This window comes from Eumetopias jubatus, unplaced genomic scaffold, assembly GCF_037043125.1.
Source record: "Eumetopias jubatus isolate StellerSeaLion01/CBP00866 unplaced genomic scaffold, mEumJub1_p1.0 scaffold_15, whole genome shotgun sequence".
Taxonomy (NCBI): Eukaryota; Metazoa; Chordata; class Mammalia; order Carnivora; family Otariidae; genus Eumetopias; species Eumetopias jubatus.
In genome coordinates this window covers 58188716-58206358 of record NW_028274821.1, presented here as the reverse complement: position 1 = coordinate 58206358, position 17643 = coordinate 58188716, and the positions used below count along the sequence as shown (strand labels likewise).

The following is a 17643-nucleotide window of genomic DNA, read 5'->3' as shown; positions in this document are numbered from 1 at the left end:
CCTCCCTCCCCCCAACCCATGACAACCACTGATCTTTCTACTGTCTCCATAATTTTAACCTTTTCTGGAATGTCATATAGTTAGAATCATACAGTATGTAGCATTTTCAAATTGATTTCTTTCACTTTGTGATACGCATTTGTGTTTCTTCCATATTTTTTCTTTTGGAATTTAGTAAATTATGGCTTCCCCACTAAAAAGTTACAGTTTGACTTAATACCTCTTGGTTTAACAAAAAGGTATTCATCTGGGATATGTTCTAAAGGATTTGTGGGTTTTTTAAAAGATTTTATTTATTTGTTTGAGAGAGAGAGCATGAGAGGGGGGAGCGTCAGAGGGAGAAGCAGACTCCCTGCTGAGCGGGGAGCCCGATGCAGGACTCAATCCTGGGACTCCAGGATCATGACCTGAGCCGAAGGCAGTTGTTTAACCAACTGAGCCACCCAGGCGCCCTAAAGGATTTGTTCTTTACTTCAGTTTTCCTTAGGGTATTTTTGGCAGCGAGTCTTTAAAAGACTCCAAATTCCCCAGGGTCCTCTTTTGTAACCCAGTTTATACTTGGAAAATAGATCATATTTTTAGATGGCTCCCTGCTTGGGCATGGGCATACCCCTTGAGATACAGTGTGAGAGGTGTGAGAATGAGACAAGTCAGTGAGAGGACAAGATTTATTCATGTTGAATCAGGGACCTATTAGAATTCTGATGGCAGGAAGTCTGAAGACCTTTTAAGAAGTCCATTTGTAAAGAAGGGTTTTGGATGAAGTTAATAAAGGTCAAAATAGAAAAGCTAACTCATTCTCAAGACAGTAAGTTTATTTTGAGGCAAGGTTTGAGGTTTTTTAGTGGCAACCAAATCAAACAGAAAGGCCACAGAGTCAGCCTCCTTAGCATTTAATGTTATTATTGATATGGTCAGATTTATGTCTGCCATTTTGGTTTTTGTTTTCTATACATCTTATGACCTTTTTGTTCTTTTCCTCCTTACTGCCTTCTTTCACATTAAGTGAATATATTATAGTGTATTCTTTAATGATTTCTTTTGATGACCATATTAGGTAATAAAGTTTTTTACATATGCTTAATTGTTTCCTCAAGACAAATTTCTAGAAGTGGAATTATTGAGTCAAAAAAAATGGCACATTTTTAAGCCTTGGATATCTATAGCCAAATTTCTCTCCAGAACAGTTGCTGCAGTTTACATTCCCATCAGCAAGGCCTTTAGGTATTGTTGATCGATCCTAGGTATCAGTCAGTTTCTTGGAGAGTTTTAACTTAATTCATTGTAACTGGCTCTTATAATATATAGGTATTGAAATCTGAGCTGAAATCTAGTAAATTAAGGCTAATTTAATGCTCAGAACTGGGAATCAGCTAAGAAATTAGCTTTCTTATATTTAATACCCGGGTTATTTAATGGTGATTAATTTCCATAATAACATCTTGATACTGGAAGAAGTATTAAAGTATCCATAATAAAGTTGAGATAAAGCTTTTTATCTCAAATCCTAGCATGTCTCGGCCAATCTCAGAATGAGAATGAGAACAAGGCCATAGTGATCTGTTTGACTACAGCCTCGTCAAACTTAACATTGGAGAGATGTAACACAAATGCTTTCTTTAAAGCAAGTCATTCTGAGTCTGAGCCCCAGGTTCAGGCCTAAATTCTTAACACTCCAAGCTGACTGCTTTCCCTCTAGTATGTACTATCAAATTCTTTCTTCTTCTTGTGGTGATGGGATAATTCTGTATCTGATAGTAGTGGTGATTACACAAATCTATACATGTGATAGAGTGGCTTAGAATCATACATATTATGTCAATGTTAAATTCCAGTTTTGATATTTTACTATAATTATGTAAAGTGTAGCCATTGGGAGAAATTGGGTAAGAGTACATGGGACCTCTATACTATCTCTGCAATTACCCATGAGTCTGTATTTCACAATAGAAAATTTACAAAAATTCTCCAAGAGCCTTTTAAATTTATTTTTTGCATAGATGAATTCACATGGATTCAAAACTCTTCCTCTCTCCTTTTTCTCCACCCAACCCATTACCACCACCCCATTTCTATTGCTTCCCTTAACTTCTTTTCTTCTATAGACTTCTAATGCATTTTATATAAATACATGCAAATATGGATATATATTCTTATTTTTCCACCTTTCCCACACAAAGGGTATGTGTTAGTCTGAGTCCTCAGAAAAGCTGTTGCCAAGACAGAATTAAATGTAAGCATAATTCCTAGAGTTGTAATTGTTGGGTCAAGGGAAAATGTATTTGCAATTTATAACAAATATTTCTGAAATCGCTCTTCTTAGGGATTGCACCATTTTGCACTCCCATCAGCAAAATATGAGATTGTCAATTTCTCTTTACTTTGCCAAAAGAGTGTACTGTTGAACTTTTGAATTTTCACAATCTGCTGTTGTGATTTTAACTTGCATTTATCTTATTAAGTTTGAATGTCTTTTCATTTTTTTTTTTTTTAAGATTTTTATTCTTTCAGAGAGAGAGCACAAGCGTAGGAGACAGGCCGAGGGAGAGGGAGAAGCGGACTCCCTGCTGAGCGGGGAGCCTGACGCAAGCCTCCATCCCAGGATCCTGGGATCATATCTGAGCCAAAGGCAGATGCTCAACTGACCGAGCCACCCAGGTACACTATCTTTTCATGTTTTTAAGAGTCATTAGTATTTCTTTTTCTATGGACTGTTTCTGTCCTTCTACAAATACTTCTACTGGCTTATTAGGTACTTTTTATATATAAGAGGAGATTAGCCTTTGTCTGTAAAAAGATTTGCAATATATTTCAGGTTGTAATTTATCTTTTGGCTTTTTTATGGTGCGTTCTACCATATGCAGATATAGCAGAAGATATTCTATGCAGAATAAATTAATCATTTATTTTATGGTTTCATAGTTAACTAGGAAGGCTTTCCTCTCTCCAAGGTTCTAAAAGAATTATTCCATATATTCTTCTAGTACTTTAATGTATAAACTTTTTGTATGATTTTTAAAATTAAATCTGTTGATTGGAAGTTTAAATGTATAGTACGAAATATGAATTCACCTATCTTTCTTGAAAAAGCTATCCAATTGTCCTAAAACCATTTATTTAAAAGATAAATGTTTGGGGGTGCCTGGCTGGCTCAATTGAAAAAGCAGGCCACTCTTGGTCTCAGGTTTGTGAATTTGAGCTCCACATTGGGAGTAGAGATTGCTTAAACAAACAAACAAATTTTAAAAAATTAAAAAATAAAAGATACATGTTTATTGTACTGATTTGAAATGACACCTCTATCATATACTACTATGTATTGTTCTATTTCTGAACATTTTCATTAGTTCCATTTATCTGTCAGTTTATTCATGCACAAGTACCATAGTGTTTTAATAATTAAGGCTACATAGTTTTTTTATTATTTGATATCACTAATCTCAGTGCTATCATAGTTCTTCCTTTTGAGAGTTCTACTATTTTTGCTTACTTCCCACCATAAATTTAGAAATCAGCCTAATTGCCCTCAGTTAAACCCATTGGTATTTTTATTGAGATCACACTAAGTATAGGAGCGCCTCGGTGGCTCAGTTGGTTAAGCATGGGACTCTTGGTTTTGGCTCAGATCATGATTTCCTGGTGGTGAGATCAAGACCCCTATAGGGCTCAGAGGGAGTCGGTTTGGGATTTTCTCTCTCTCTGCCCCTCCCCCCACTCACACGTGCACCGTGCACACACACACTCTCTCTCTCTCTCTCTCAATTTGACAGAGAGAAAGAGAGAGCAGTCAGGGAGAGGCAGAGGGAGACAATCTCAAGCCGACTTTCGGCTGAGCCAGGAGCCCACTGGAGGCTCCATCCCAGGACCCATGAGATCATGACCTGAGCTGAAATCACGAATCCCACAATTAACCGACTGAGACACCCAGGCGCCCCAGTAAATAAATCTTTTTAAAAATCACATTAATTTATAAATTAACTTAGGAAAATTTTTTTAGTGTTCCTATCCCTAAGAATATGGTATGCCTATTTTTTCAAGACTGCATTTATACATTTGAAAAAGTTTTAATGTTTTTCTCAAAAAAGTTTTGCATGTTTTATTCCTAAGTATTATTTTGTGTTGCTATTGGAAAGGAGATTTTCTTCTCCAATATATCTTCTGATTGTATATTTGTATATACAAAGGCTTTTGATTTCAGCATATTAATTTTTGTATTCAGCTACCTTACTGAATTCTTTCTCTCCATTTCTCTCTCTCTGTAGTAGTAATAATACTAGTGGTAGTAGTAGTGGTAGTAATTTTTGAGTTGATTATCTTCTGTTTTTCAGGCACAGTCACATCACCTTCCAATAATGACAGTTTATTTTCATCTTACTAATTTCTTATGCTTTCAATTTATTTCTATTTTCTAATTATGTTAGCCACTCTATCCTCTACCAAGTGAAGATAATGAGAAGCCAGGTAAGCAGGTATTCAGAGATGCTAAAGAGGCCTTCAGTGAGGATGCATCTAAGACTGGTGTTTGTCATGTTTTTTCTTCCATTGTAGTTATCAGTTGTGCCAGGCACTGTGCTAAACTCTTGTTTTACAAAATCCCCTATAATCCTACAAGCACTCTATGATGTTTATACTATTACCATCTCCATTTTACAGATAAAAGATGTAAAAATGGAGAAGAAAAAAAACTTACCCAGGTAAAACTGAGATTCAAATCCAGGTGTGTGTAATTCCAAAGAAACTACTCTTAATTGCCAGGCTAATTGGGTACATCTGAGAATAGCATAAGGAGGTCTTTGCTGTAACTTTTCAGACTATAAGGAGTCTGACTTTGCTGAAGACCCCTACCTCTGAGCTGTGGCCTGTGGTTTTGGCAAAATCCATACCATTTCTTTATGAGGTTGTATAGGCTCCTTAGGGTGTCCTTGAAAGGATTACTAATTGCCCATAGCCTCTGAAATGGAATAAACTTTTGCGTGGAGTATAATTTTATTTTGTATTTCACAAGTGGTGTCTGATGAGATAATGCAGTATGCATGAGCAAAAACACAGGCTCATGTGTGTCTGCCATTCCTTGCTGCCCCATTCACATGGAGCATTTGCAGTGTCACCAGGAATTCTGGTGGACCCATGATGCTGGAAATTGTTCAAGACCCAAAGTGAGTACAAGGTAAGCATATTATGAAAGCCACTGACTTCCATAGAGTGTTGCTAGATGTACACATATCAAGAAGTAAAATAAAAAATAAGTTAATTTTGTGTAGTGTTTCCATGTTTTGGTAAGAATGAAGTACATATGCATGAGTTAGCTACAAAATATGAATTGGGTAATGTTGGTGATCCTACATAAAGGTTAAATGATCTGATATTTGCATTTAAAACTGGCATTGTACAACGATTAACAGTAAAATCCAGGGTTATTATTTAAAGTTTTAAATGTTTCTTTATTTAGAATAACGTTAGACAAGTAAAAAAACAAAAACAAAAGACCAGGACAAGTCAGGAGAGTGGGGGAGGGGGACTATAGTAAAAAGGAAAAAGTTTTATATTTTAGTACCTTTAAAGGCATTTTTTCCTACTTTTTGAATATAGGGCCAGCATTTTCATTTTACTCTGGACCTCAAAATTATCTAACCAGCCACTTTTTTAAAAGATTTTACTTACTTATTTATTTATTGGGGTAGGGGGCAGCATAGGAAGAAGGAGCATGGAGCCTCACACATGGAGCTCAATCCCATGACCCCGAGACCATGACCTGAGCCGAAATCAAGAGTCAGACGCCCAACCAACTGAGCCACCCAGGCGCCCCTGTAACCAGCCATTTTTAACAAGCCTACCAGTGATTCTGAAATAAGAGCAGGATTGAGAGACACAAGAGCAAATGATCCTTTAAAAGTTCTGGTCACTGAGTCCTCAGAACCAAGAGCCCTGGGTGGGCCAGTGCTGCCCTCTAGTGTCTCTGGCTGCCATCTAGTAATACTACATTTCTGCATCGTATAGCACGCTGCTATGTGAGGGCTTGTGGTCTTGCTGCCTGATACTACTCTGCAAAGATATCCAGGGAAATCTTAGCTCTTGGGCATTAATAAAAATGCTCATGTATAAAAATGCTGTGTCAACACACAAAAATCTGAAAAGAAAACTAACTGAATAGAAAATTAAGAAAACCGGGGCGCCTGGGTGGCTCAGTCATTAAGCTTCTCCCTCTGCCTGCCACTCCCCCTGCTTGTGCTCTCCCTCTTTCTCTGTCAAATAAATAAATAAAATCTTAAAAAAAATTAAAAATAGAACTACCATATGATCTAGCAGTTCTACTTCTAGGTATTTATGTGAAGAAAACGAAAACACTAACTTGAAAGGATACATGCATTCCCATGTTGCAGCATTATTTATAATAACCAAGATATGGAAACAACCTAAATGTCCATTGATAGATGAGTATGTAAAGAAAATGTGATATACATACACAATGGAATACTATTCAGCCATTAAAAAGAATAAAATCTTGCCATTTGTGACAATATGGATGGACCTCAAGGGCATTATGCTAAGTAAAATAACTCAGAGAAAGACAAATACCGCATGATCTCACTCGCATGTGAAATTTTTAAAACAACAACAAAAAGCTCATAGAGAACAGATTGGTGGTTGCCACAGGTAGGAGGTAGGGGGTGAGTGAAATGGGTGAAGGGGTCAAAAGGTACAAACTTCCAGTTATAAAACAATTATGTCATGGTGACTATAGTTAACGGTACTGTGTTGCATATTTGAAAGTTGCTCAGAATAGATCTTAAAAATCCTCATCACAAGAAAAAAATTTTTTGCAACAGGGCGCCCGGGTGGCTCAGTTGGTTAAGCGACTGCCTTCGGCTCAGGTCATGATCCTGGAGTCCCGGGATCGAGTCCCACATCGAGATTCCTGCTCAGCAGGGAGTCTGCTTCTCCCTCTGACCCTCCCCCCTCTCATGCTCTCTCTCTCTCTCTCATTCTCTCTCTCAAATAAATAAATAAAATCTTTAAGAAAAATTTTTTTGCAACCTTGTCAGGTGATGGATAATAACTAGAATTGTGGTGATCTTTTTGCAATATATACAAATACTGAATCGTGTTGTATATACTTGAAACTAATATGTTATATGTCAATTATACCTCAATTTTTTAAAGATGATAAATTTTATGTTTCTTTTTTTAAGATTATTTATTTATTTGTTTATTTGAGAGAGAGAGCACAAGCGATGGAGAGGGAAAAGCAGCCTGCCCATGGAGCAGGGAGCCAGTCGTGGAACTCGATCCCAGGCCCCTGGGATCATGACCTGAACTAAAGGCAGCCACTTAACTAACTGAGCCACCCACTGTGCCCCTATGTTATGTTTCTTAACATAATTTAAAATTTAAAAATTTTTAATATTGCTGTTAAATAGCAGCAACTATGTTTTTCTGTCTCCAGTACCTAATATAATGCTTGGCAAATCTTAGGTGTTCAGTAATATTTTCTGAGAATAAAACATAGCAGCTCTTCATAAGGTTTTTGTGGAGAGACAAACTCACATCAGTGGCATGTCTTTCAGGATTTTTCTTTGTGGGGCTCTGATATGACCCATGGTACATATGAGTCAACAACTGTGAACCGTTTCCTGAAGAAATTCTACTATTACAGTAATTGTGGCACTGTGGCACACTCATAGAAGAAGAGTCTGGCTTTGGTAAGTTTTCTCGAAACAAATGAAGAGAATTTATAGTTGTGTAGCCCTCCAGAGTCCACAGAGGCTTTTCAGGTGCTTCGTCTCCCTTGTTTGCTCTTCACTATAAACTGTGAAGCAGGAAGAGCAAATGTGAAGATCCATGCCCACATCATCGATGTATTCATTACATGAATGCGCCTTTGTTTGGGAAGACACTGATCCCACTGTCCTAACCACTCAAGCACCCTTCATCAATGAGTACCAAGGCAGTAAACAAACCTGTACTAACGGCCTACTCTGCAAAAACATGTAAGATTGTCTTTGGCTCTTAACTCCTGAGTTTGGAGACAGAGGAACAAGGGTGAGTGAGTTGCTGCAGAGGGGTTCGCAGCAGATGGTTTTAATGGCTTAGTAGGATGGCATTGGCTGTGGGTTATCTGCAAGGTAAATAGTGCACTGGTTGGAGCAAGTGCAAGATTTGTGCAATCTGATGGTTTTATCTTGGGCAGGGGTTTAGGAGGAGACTGAGAACTGTTTCAGCAGTAAAAAGGCAGCAGCAGCTGCAGGAAGCAGAGCTGGTTGGGTAGGACAGAGAATATTCTGTTCACCTTCTCTTCATCCCACTGGTGAGGGACGGAGTGTTCTAGGGTTCTGGAGGTGGTTGAGATTGTCAGCAGATTGACAGCAGTTTATTAATCACATATATTCACAGCCCAGGGGAGGAGGACACCAAACACCATGCAACATCACACTGGGCTGCTTTCAGGAGTAGAATGAACAAACGGGGGTTTGGGGAGGCAGGCTTTGTAGTAACAAGAAGATGAGGTGACCCTTGGCTCCCATGGGAGGATGCGATTGGCAAATAATTCCACAGGCTGCAGGGAGACGAAGCCCATTAGGTTGAGGAAGAGTCAGGTGCAGCTGGTCCAGCTGACAGGGAAACTAGCAAAGTAAGGGGCTTTCCTGCTGGGTGAGGGGTGTATCTGGGAAGAGCTGAACTCATGGTTAGAACTTTGGGACCCCATAAGACTCAAAGATGTCAAGGCAGCACATTAAATTTTAGGCCTCATAATAATATATAGGGCAGTAATAAAAGATAAAGCTATTTTGAAGGTTTCCTGACACAAGCTGCTTTTTATTTGTGTATTCATCATATTTTATTTGTATTAAACAATCATTCATTGCTCTTTGGTAGAAAAAGTCTTCTTGTATTATGGAAATTTTAAGTTCAAGAAAATTATTGAAGGAGCTCAAATCCATCCCATGAATAGGTAGGAATATTCTTAAATTATCTTAAATGTAAGGATCTATTTTGGTTTGAAGATATAATGAGGTCTCTAAAAAATAACATGTAGTAATTTGTTTCTTTGTCTTAAAAATAATTTCCCAAATATTCTTACCTAGGGGGAAAAAACCTTCATGCTAATGGGGTTTTTGATAACAGCCTTTTGAGATATAATTCACATACCATACAGTTAGACAAGTGTAAAATTCAGTGCTTTTTATATATATTCAGAGTTAGGCAACCATCACTACTCTCAATTTAAGAATATTTTCATCACCCCAGAAGAAAACCCATATCCTTTAACCATCACCCCTCAACCTTCCCATACCCCAACCACAGGCATTCACTAATTTACTTTCTATCTCTATAGATTTGCCTACTTTGGACATTTCCTGTAAATAGAATCATACAACATTGGTTTTTTGACATTGGCTTCTTCCACTAAGCAGAATGTTTAAAAGGTTCATCCATGTTGTAGCACATATCAATATTTCATTTTTTATGTCTGAATAATATTCTATTATATGGTATGGATATGTCACATTTGTTTATCCATTCATCAGTTGATAGGCATTTGGGTTGTTTCTGCCTTTTGGCTGTTATGAGTAATGCTGTTATGAACATTCATGTACAAATTTTTGTGTGAACATGTTTTCATTTCTCTTTAGGTATATGCTTGGAGTGGAATATGGGTCATATGGTAACTCTATGTTTGACCTTTTGAGGAACTGCTAAATTGTTTTCCAAAGTGGCTATAGTTGTCATCTGCGAGGAGTGAGAGTTTAACTTCTTTGCTAACTTGGATGCCTTTTATTTCTTTTTGCTGTCTGATGCTGAGGCTAGGACTTCCAGTACTATGTTGAACAACAGTGGTGAGAGTGGACATCCCTGTCGTGTTCCTGACCTTAGGGGAAGAGCTCTCAGTTTTTCTCCGTTGAGGATGATATTCGCTGTGGGTTTTTCGTGTATTACTTTTATGATATTGAGGTATGTTCCTTCTATCCCTACACTGCAGAGTTTTTATCAAGAAAGGATGCCGTATTTTGTCAAATGCTTTTTCTGCATCTATTGAGAGGAACGTATGGCTCTTGTCCTTTCTTTTATTGATGTGGTGTATCACATTGATTGATTTGCAGATGTTGAACCACCCTTGCAGCCCAAGAATAAATCCCACTTAGTTGTGGTGAATAATCCTTTTAGTGTACTGTTGGATCCTATTAGCTAGTATCTCGGTGAGAATTTTTGCATCCATGTTCATCAGGGACACTGCTCTCTAATTCTCCTTTTTGATGGGGTCTTTGTCTGATTTTGGGATCAAGGTAATGCTGGCCTCATAGGATGAGTTTGGAAGAGTTTGGAAGTTCTCCTTCCATTTCAATTTTTTGAAATAGTTTCAGATCTATTGATTTTTATATATTGATCTTCTATCTAGTAACCTTGCTAAACTCTCTTTTTTATTCTAATAATTTTTATCTGAAGATTCCCTCAGATTTTCAACATATAAATCAAGTCATCTGTGAATGATGGCTGCTTTATTTCCTCCTTTCCAATCTGTATTACCCCTTCCTTCTTTTTCATGCCTTAGGACATTGGCTAGAACCTCCAGTATAAGATTGAATATAAAGAGTAATAGCAAGCATACCTGTCTCATTCCTTATCTCAAGGGAAAAGCTTTCAACATTTTCCTTTTTAAATATAATGTTTGCTTAGGAGATATTCTTTATCAGATTTCTTCTATTCCTCTTTTGAGAAAATTTGGTCATGAATGGATGTTTAATTTTATAAACTTCTTTTTCTACATCTATCAATATGATCACTTAATTTTTCTTCCTAATTCTTTTAATATGAATTGCATTGATTGCCTTTTCAGTCATAAACTTGCCTTGCACTCCCTAAATCCATTTCAGTCATAGCATGTTCTTGTTTTTATATATTTTTGGACTTGGTTGGGTAATATTTTGTTTAGGCTCATAAGATCTATGTTCATAAATTAGATTAGCTTGTAATTTTCCTTTCTCATTCTTTCCTTATCAGGTTTTGGTGTTTAATGGCTGGAAAGTGAGCTAGAGGCACTGGTGATCCCAGATCACCTAGTTAAATCAGAGACTGAGAGGATTCAAAGTGGATTCCATCCCTGTGAGGGCTTGTCTCTTTACGATTCATACTTACTGATAGGGGCCCCCCCAGGTCTCAATCAAAAAGCCTACGGTGTTTACCGGAGCTTCTCCTCCTTATCAGGCCCTGACTCCAATTCTTGTTCCCTCTATCCTGTGAATTTGTGAAATTCTCTACTCAGCTTCTCAGCCTCTTGGTTCTTGTCATTGACAGTAGCCTTAAGGGAAAGGACAGCACTAAATGTCACACTAATCTCTGAAAACTTTCCTTCTCACCTGAGTCTTGGACCCATAATTCCTCTCTGTTTTGGTATTGCCTTCAAACAGATTTTTTTTTAAGTTTTTATTTAAATTCTAGTTAGTTACCACACAGTGTTATATTAGTTTCAGGTGTACAATCTAGTGATTCAATACTTCCATACAACACCTAGTGCTTGTCACAACATGCACTCAATCCCCATCACCCATTTAACCCATCTTCCCACCCACCACCCCGCTGATAACCATCAGTTTGTTCTCTATAGTTATAGGCTGTTTCTTGGTTTGCCTCTCTCTGTCTTTTTTCCCCCTATGCTTGTTCGTTTTGTTTCTTAAATTCCATACATGAATGAAATCATATGGTATTTGTCTTTTTCTTATTTCACTTAACATAATACTCTCTAAGCTCCATCCATGTCACTGAAAATGGCAAGATTGCATTCTTTTTTTTTATGGCTGAGTAATATGAATATCACATATTAAATATATATATATATCACATTTTCTTTATCCATTCATCAGTTGATGGACACTTGGGCTGTTTCCATAATTTGGCTATTGTAGACAATGCTGCTATCAACATTGGGGTGCATGTATTCCTTTGAATTAGTATTTTTGTATTCTTTGGGTAAATACTTAGTAGTGCAATTGCTGGATCATAGGGTAATTCTATTTTTAACTTTTTGAGGAACCTCCATATTGTTCTCCAGAGTGGCTGCTCCAACACCTGTTGTTTCTTGTGTTGTTGTTTTTTAAGATTTTATTTATTTATTTATTTGACAGAGAGATAGAGCCAGAGCGCACAAATGGAGGGAATGGCAGAGGGAGAGGGAGAAGCAGGCTCTGTACTGAGCAGGGAGCCTGATGCGGGGTTCGATCCCAGGCCCCTGGGATCATGACCTGAACCAAAGGCAGGTGCTTAACCATCTGAGCCACCCAGGCGCCCTTGTGTTGTTGATTTTAGCCATTCTGATAGGCATGAGGTAATATCTCATTGTAGTTTTGGTTTGTATTTCCCTGATGATGAATGATGTTGAGCATCACTTCATCCAAATCAGATTTTTTAGTGCTCGCTTCAGCAGCACATACACAAATCAGATTTTTGAATAGACTTTGTTTTTTAGAGCAGTTTGAGGTTCATAGCAAAATTGAGAGAAAGGGCACAGATTTGCCATATACCCCTCTCCCAACATATGCACAGCCTTCCCCACTATCAACATCCTGCACCAGAGTGGTACATTTGTTACACTAGTTAACCTACATTGACACATCATTATCACCTAGAGGCTATAGTTTACCTTAGGGTTCACCCTTGTTGATGTACATTCTATGGGTTTGAACACATGTATAATGACATGTATGCACCGTTATGCATCACACAAGAATAGTTTTATTGCCCTAAAAATCCTCTGTGCTCCACTTATTCATCCTCCCCTCCTCCCTAATCCCTGGTAACTACTGACCATCTAACTGTCTCCACAGTTTTGCCTTTTCCAGAATGTCATATAGATGGAATCATATGGTATATAGCCTTTTCAGTATGACTTCTTTCACTTAGTATAAGTATTTATGTTTCCCCCATGTCTGTTTGTGGCTTGATAGCTCATTTCTTCTTAGTGCTTAATAATAATATTCAATTGTCTGAATGTACCAGTTTATTTTCCATTCACCTATTGAAGGACACCTGGGTTACTTCCAAATTTTGGCATTATGAATAAAGCTGCTATACACATCTGTGTGCAGGTTTTGTGTGGGCATAAGTTTTCAATTCCCTTGAATTAATACCAAGGAGGATGACTGCTGGATTATATAATAAGAGTATGTTTTGCTTTGTAAGAAACCACCAAACTGTCTTCCAAAGTGGCTGTACCATTTTGCATTCCCATCAGCAGTGTCTGAAAGTTCCTGTTGCTACATACCCTCATCAGCATTTGATGTTGTCAGTGTTCTGGATTTTGGCCATTCTAACAGATGTGTAGTGGTATCTCACTGTTTTAATTTGCATTTCCCTGATAATATATGATGTGGAGCATCTTTTCATGTGCTTATTTGCCATCCATATATCTTCTTTGGTGAGGTGTCTGTTAAGGTCTTTGGCCCATTTTTTAATGGGGTTGCTTATGTTTTTTATATATTGGATAACATCCCTTTATCAGATGTGTCTTTTGCAAGTATTTTCTCCCAGTCTGTGCCTTCAAGGATCATGCCTCAAACAAAATTTTTAAAAAATTTGTCAGTCTTTTCTAATTGTTCTTAGCAGGAGGATGGTTTGAATAAACAATCTATCATTGGATTGGCAGCTCCCTAATTGTTTACTTTGATGTGCTTTTTGAAACTATAGAAGTAAAGTGACATATTCAAAAATGGAAAAAATATAATTAACAGCTTTACCTCCCTAACAATCACTGCCAACAGTCTGGGCTATTTCTTTCTGGTCTTTTTTCTTATGGGTACATTTTTACACAGCTATACTTGTAATGTTCAAATAATTACACATGCTTGTTTTTTCACCTAACCTTATCACATCAGTGTTCTACCTAGCTACTTCTTATTGTAAATATCATTTTCCCAAAAGATATTAAATACCATTTTTTTAATTCTCTCAAGAGAAGACCTATAGCTCTTTCTTATACCCCAGTGAACCAGCTAGCCTATGCAAAAGAAACTAATGGTGGATGGAAAATAGAGTAGCCCACTCTGCTCATCCTCTTGGTCATGGCTCACCAAGTTTGGTCAGTGTAGCTGTTGAGCCAAGAAGCCAGGTATAGGGGAGCAATAATAGAAGGTCTGATCAGAATTAGTAATACCTTAACTATGGAGACCTGATATTCAGCCTATTTCAGCTTCTTCCTGCCCTCTCCTCTGCTATGAGTCATGGAAATTAGTCTGTCAGTTGTCAGCTCTTTGCTCTAATCCCTCCTCTGTTTCAGTGTGCTCAGTACACCCACCCTACTCCTTTAGCATCCATCCCAGCAATAGTACTAACTTCTGCCTAAGCCTGCTAGTTAGAAGATGGCCTTGTCTCCTCTGTCCTTGTGCTAAAGTATTCCTGTCAAGTTGTACGTAAGCCATGTGTTCTTGTTCAACACCTGTCTGGCTGGGGGAGCAGGCAATTAATGAGTATGTTATGGACCTGGGTATATATATAAAAAGAAAGAAAGAAAAAATACTTTGACATGTGATACCCCCTCTTCCATCTACTGGAAATGTTCCTGTGCCAAAGATTACGTGATTTTGGCAGGACATGTTGTTTAGAGAAGTGGCTCTCAACCTTTTTTCTGGCCCCAATACAATGACAAATGATACTAAAATGCTCAGTATACTCCAGTGCACAATTTCTAGCACACATGCTGTAACTTTACCACTTTCTCTCCCACACAGCCAAGAACATCTGAAAGGAAGTGAGTAAAAGTGGCATATTATAGAGGTAAACTTATATCATCTTTATTTTTCATTGGACAAAACATTCACAGATTTTGGCATGATATTATTTGGTGAAAAATCACCAAGGTTGAAAAACACTGCTTTGGAGGAAAGTAGCTATTCTTCTCATCAGAAAACAATTGCTGAGAACCTTCTGATGCACAGCATGGATCTGTATTGCAGCCCAATATGTGGTTGGTCATAAGCAAGCTAATTTTGTTATGGCTTTTGCCCTGAACATAAACTTACAGCTGTCCATGCTGTCCATGCTGTGCCTGCTCCCCAACCTACAGCCCTAGAGGCCACTGGGGCCAGTGACCCATTCTCACCCATCACAGACCCAGGGCCAGTCTCCATGCCACACTTGTTTGACCAGGCCAAGGCAATATTGCAGGGCCACATCAACTTCAAATGTGGGCAGATTCACCAGGGCAAGGTCCCTGCTCGTGTCTATAGCTCTTGGCAGTGCATAATTCCTGGGGACCTGCAAGTGGCTCCCTTCACCTGCATCCCAGAAAGCAAGCCCTTGGAGCTACAGGCAGCAACTGACCCTGCCCTAAAACAAAAAGCTGTGCCCTGGATACCAATGGCCCTTGATCAACAGCAACAAGCCTCACCAGATGCTGTCACTGAACACACTAAGCTGTCCCAAGTCCTGTCCGAGGGAGCCATTGAGAAACTGGAGACAACTTTGCGGCACAAGTACCTGGCCTTCTTGTCAGGGCTGCCTGCTCTTTATTATGTGGCTCTCTCTAGGGCCATGGCACCCGCAATCTCTACCCAAGCTGTAATCGCAGGAATGGTGCCTGGGCCTGGTGAATTCCCAAGTGAACCTCTGACTCAGATGATCTCATCTGAAGAGCGGTGTCTGAGTCCTGGGCCATGCTTTCAAGATGCCAACGAGACTTGTGCAGACATTGAAGATGAGCTCCAGGTTGAAGAGCAGGTGGAAGAAATGATCAAGACGGTGCCTCTAGAAAGCCAGGCAGAGGCCTCTGGGCCCTACACACTCAAGAAACCCATTTTAGCCAAACTAAATTTCCATCTAAGAAAGAAGATCCTAGAGATACAACTGGGAATTCCCATAAAGGCAAGGTTGTCCAGAGAACAAACTGTAGCAACCCCAGACAACACATCCACACAGGAGTCTCTAGGGAGTCTAAACAACCAAGGAAAAACATGGCTCCAGGATCTCCCCATCCCACCAGACACTCCTCATGTCCCAGATCCAGAATGGCTCCACCTTAAAGAATAGCTGGCCCTTGAGTTAAAGGCAGTGCAGCAGAACCAGAAGCAACCTAGTTCAAGACCAATACCTCATGGTTCTGCCCACTGGACCTCACAACCCAGTTGGGGACATGACAGAGGCCCAGGTGCTTTGTGTTCACTTGGAGGCCAATGTGAACAGTCCCAGCCTGGAGGAGCCCTGGAGCCCTGAGCCCCAAAGCCCTGGCCACAGCAAGGACTCAGCCCAAGTCCCCATGCTGTCAGAAAAGAGAGAGGACCCAGGGAAACCCAAATTGGCAGGGGACCACGGAGAAGGGGATGCAGGGTTTGCACACTCCTCTACAAGAGACATAAGCCTCCCTGATGAAGCCCAGAGGCCAAAAGGGATACTTCTGAACAGGACGCCCCATAGCCCCTGGCGACGGAGCCATAGCTTTCCTCTTGATGCTCCCTGTGAGCACAGTACCCGGCATCACCCTCAGATGAAGCTCCCAGAGCCACCTCCAGGAATCCCTGGGGTGAAGGTATCTGAGAAGAATGACCTGCACAGCAGTCAAACCAAGCTTAATGTCATCCTCAAACCAGCAAGGATTCCTAAGAACGCCCTACCTGTGGTGCCCCAGGCATCACAGGGCCAGCTTTTCCTGGGCCAACTCATTCACAGTAAGCCTTTGCAGGGCCAAACTCTGAAAGGTCAGGTTTTGCAGGGACAGGTGATGCCAGTCCATACCCACAAGAGGCCCAGCCTTCCAGAATCAGGCTTGAGAAGTAAGATGAAATCCTTTCTGCACTGTTTTAACTCCAAGGCAAAAGGCAAAGTGCATGAGGAATCCATGTTCTCTATAGCTGGGAAAGTGGCCAACACCAGAAAAGAAAATGTAGAAAAGGGCCTGGCTCCAGCCAAAAGTCCCATGGGGCGAACCAAGACAGAGAGGATAAGAGGGGACTCCAAGGCCCGATCTTCCCCCACTGAGAAGCACGTGGGCCTGGCCTTCTTGGATGGTCCCCATTCCCCAGACAGTAAGCTCCGGCACTGCTCCCGCTCTCACCGACTCCATTCTGCCTCAGTCCTGGGCCACCCCCGCCACTGCCCTCGGCACTGTCCTCGAGTGGCTTGTGCCACCCAACCAAGGAATGTACCCTAGATCTCACCTCTCACTCAGAGGGAAACATTGGTCTGCTCAAGAAGACCCAACACAGTCAAAAGACTTGGTAGGCTCCCCCAACATCTCCTTGACAAGGACTTGACAAGGACTGCTACTGTCATTTTCATTAGTGTGCAGGTGGGGCAGAGTGCCCCCCAAAATACACTCTACGTCTCTAAGCAAAGCACTGTCTCCTCCTTCTCTCCACTCTGATGTGTTAAGGGAAGGTACGAGGGGAGGCTAAAATGTCCTTCCCATCTAGAGAAGGAGCTTTAACCCACACTTAAGCTGGGTCAGCATTCCACACAACTCCTCCCAGCCCACCCTGGACTGTGGATAAAGGGGCTTGAGCAGAGAAGGAAGGTAAGGTAAATAAAGGTCAGGCTTGAATTCTAGCATGGCTTCCCATTGGTGTCCTTAGGCCCAGAGGAGCAATGTGGACACGAGGATAGTAGTGGCGAGGAGGAGTGGCTAGGAATCCCACAGGCAGAATTCACTGATGACTTCCGTAA

At 40.0% G+C, this 17643-nt stretch overlaps 1 pseudogene; it reads left to right on the top strand.

Moving 5' to 3' along the window:
* The first annotated feature begins 8095 nt into the window (after positions 1–8095).
* On the top strand, positions 8096–17131 carry LOC148162425 (protein SPATA31F1 pseudogene; annotated as a pseudogene).
* Positions 17132–17643: the final 512 nt, after the last annotated feature.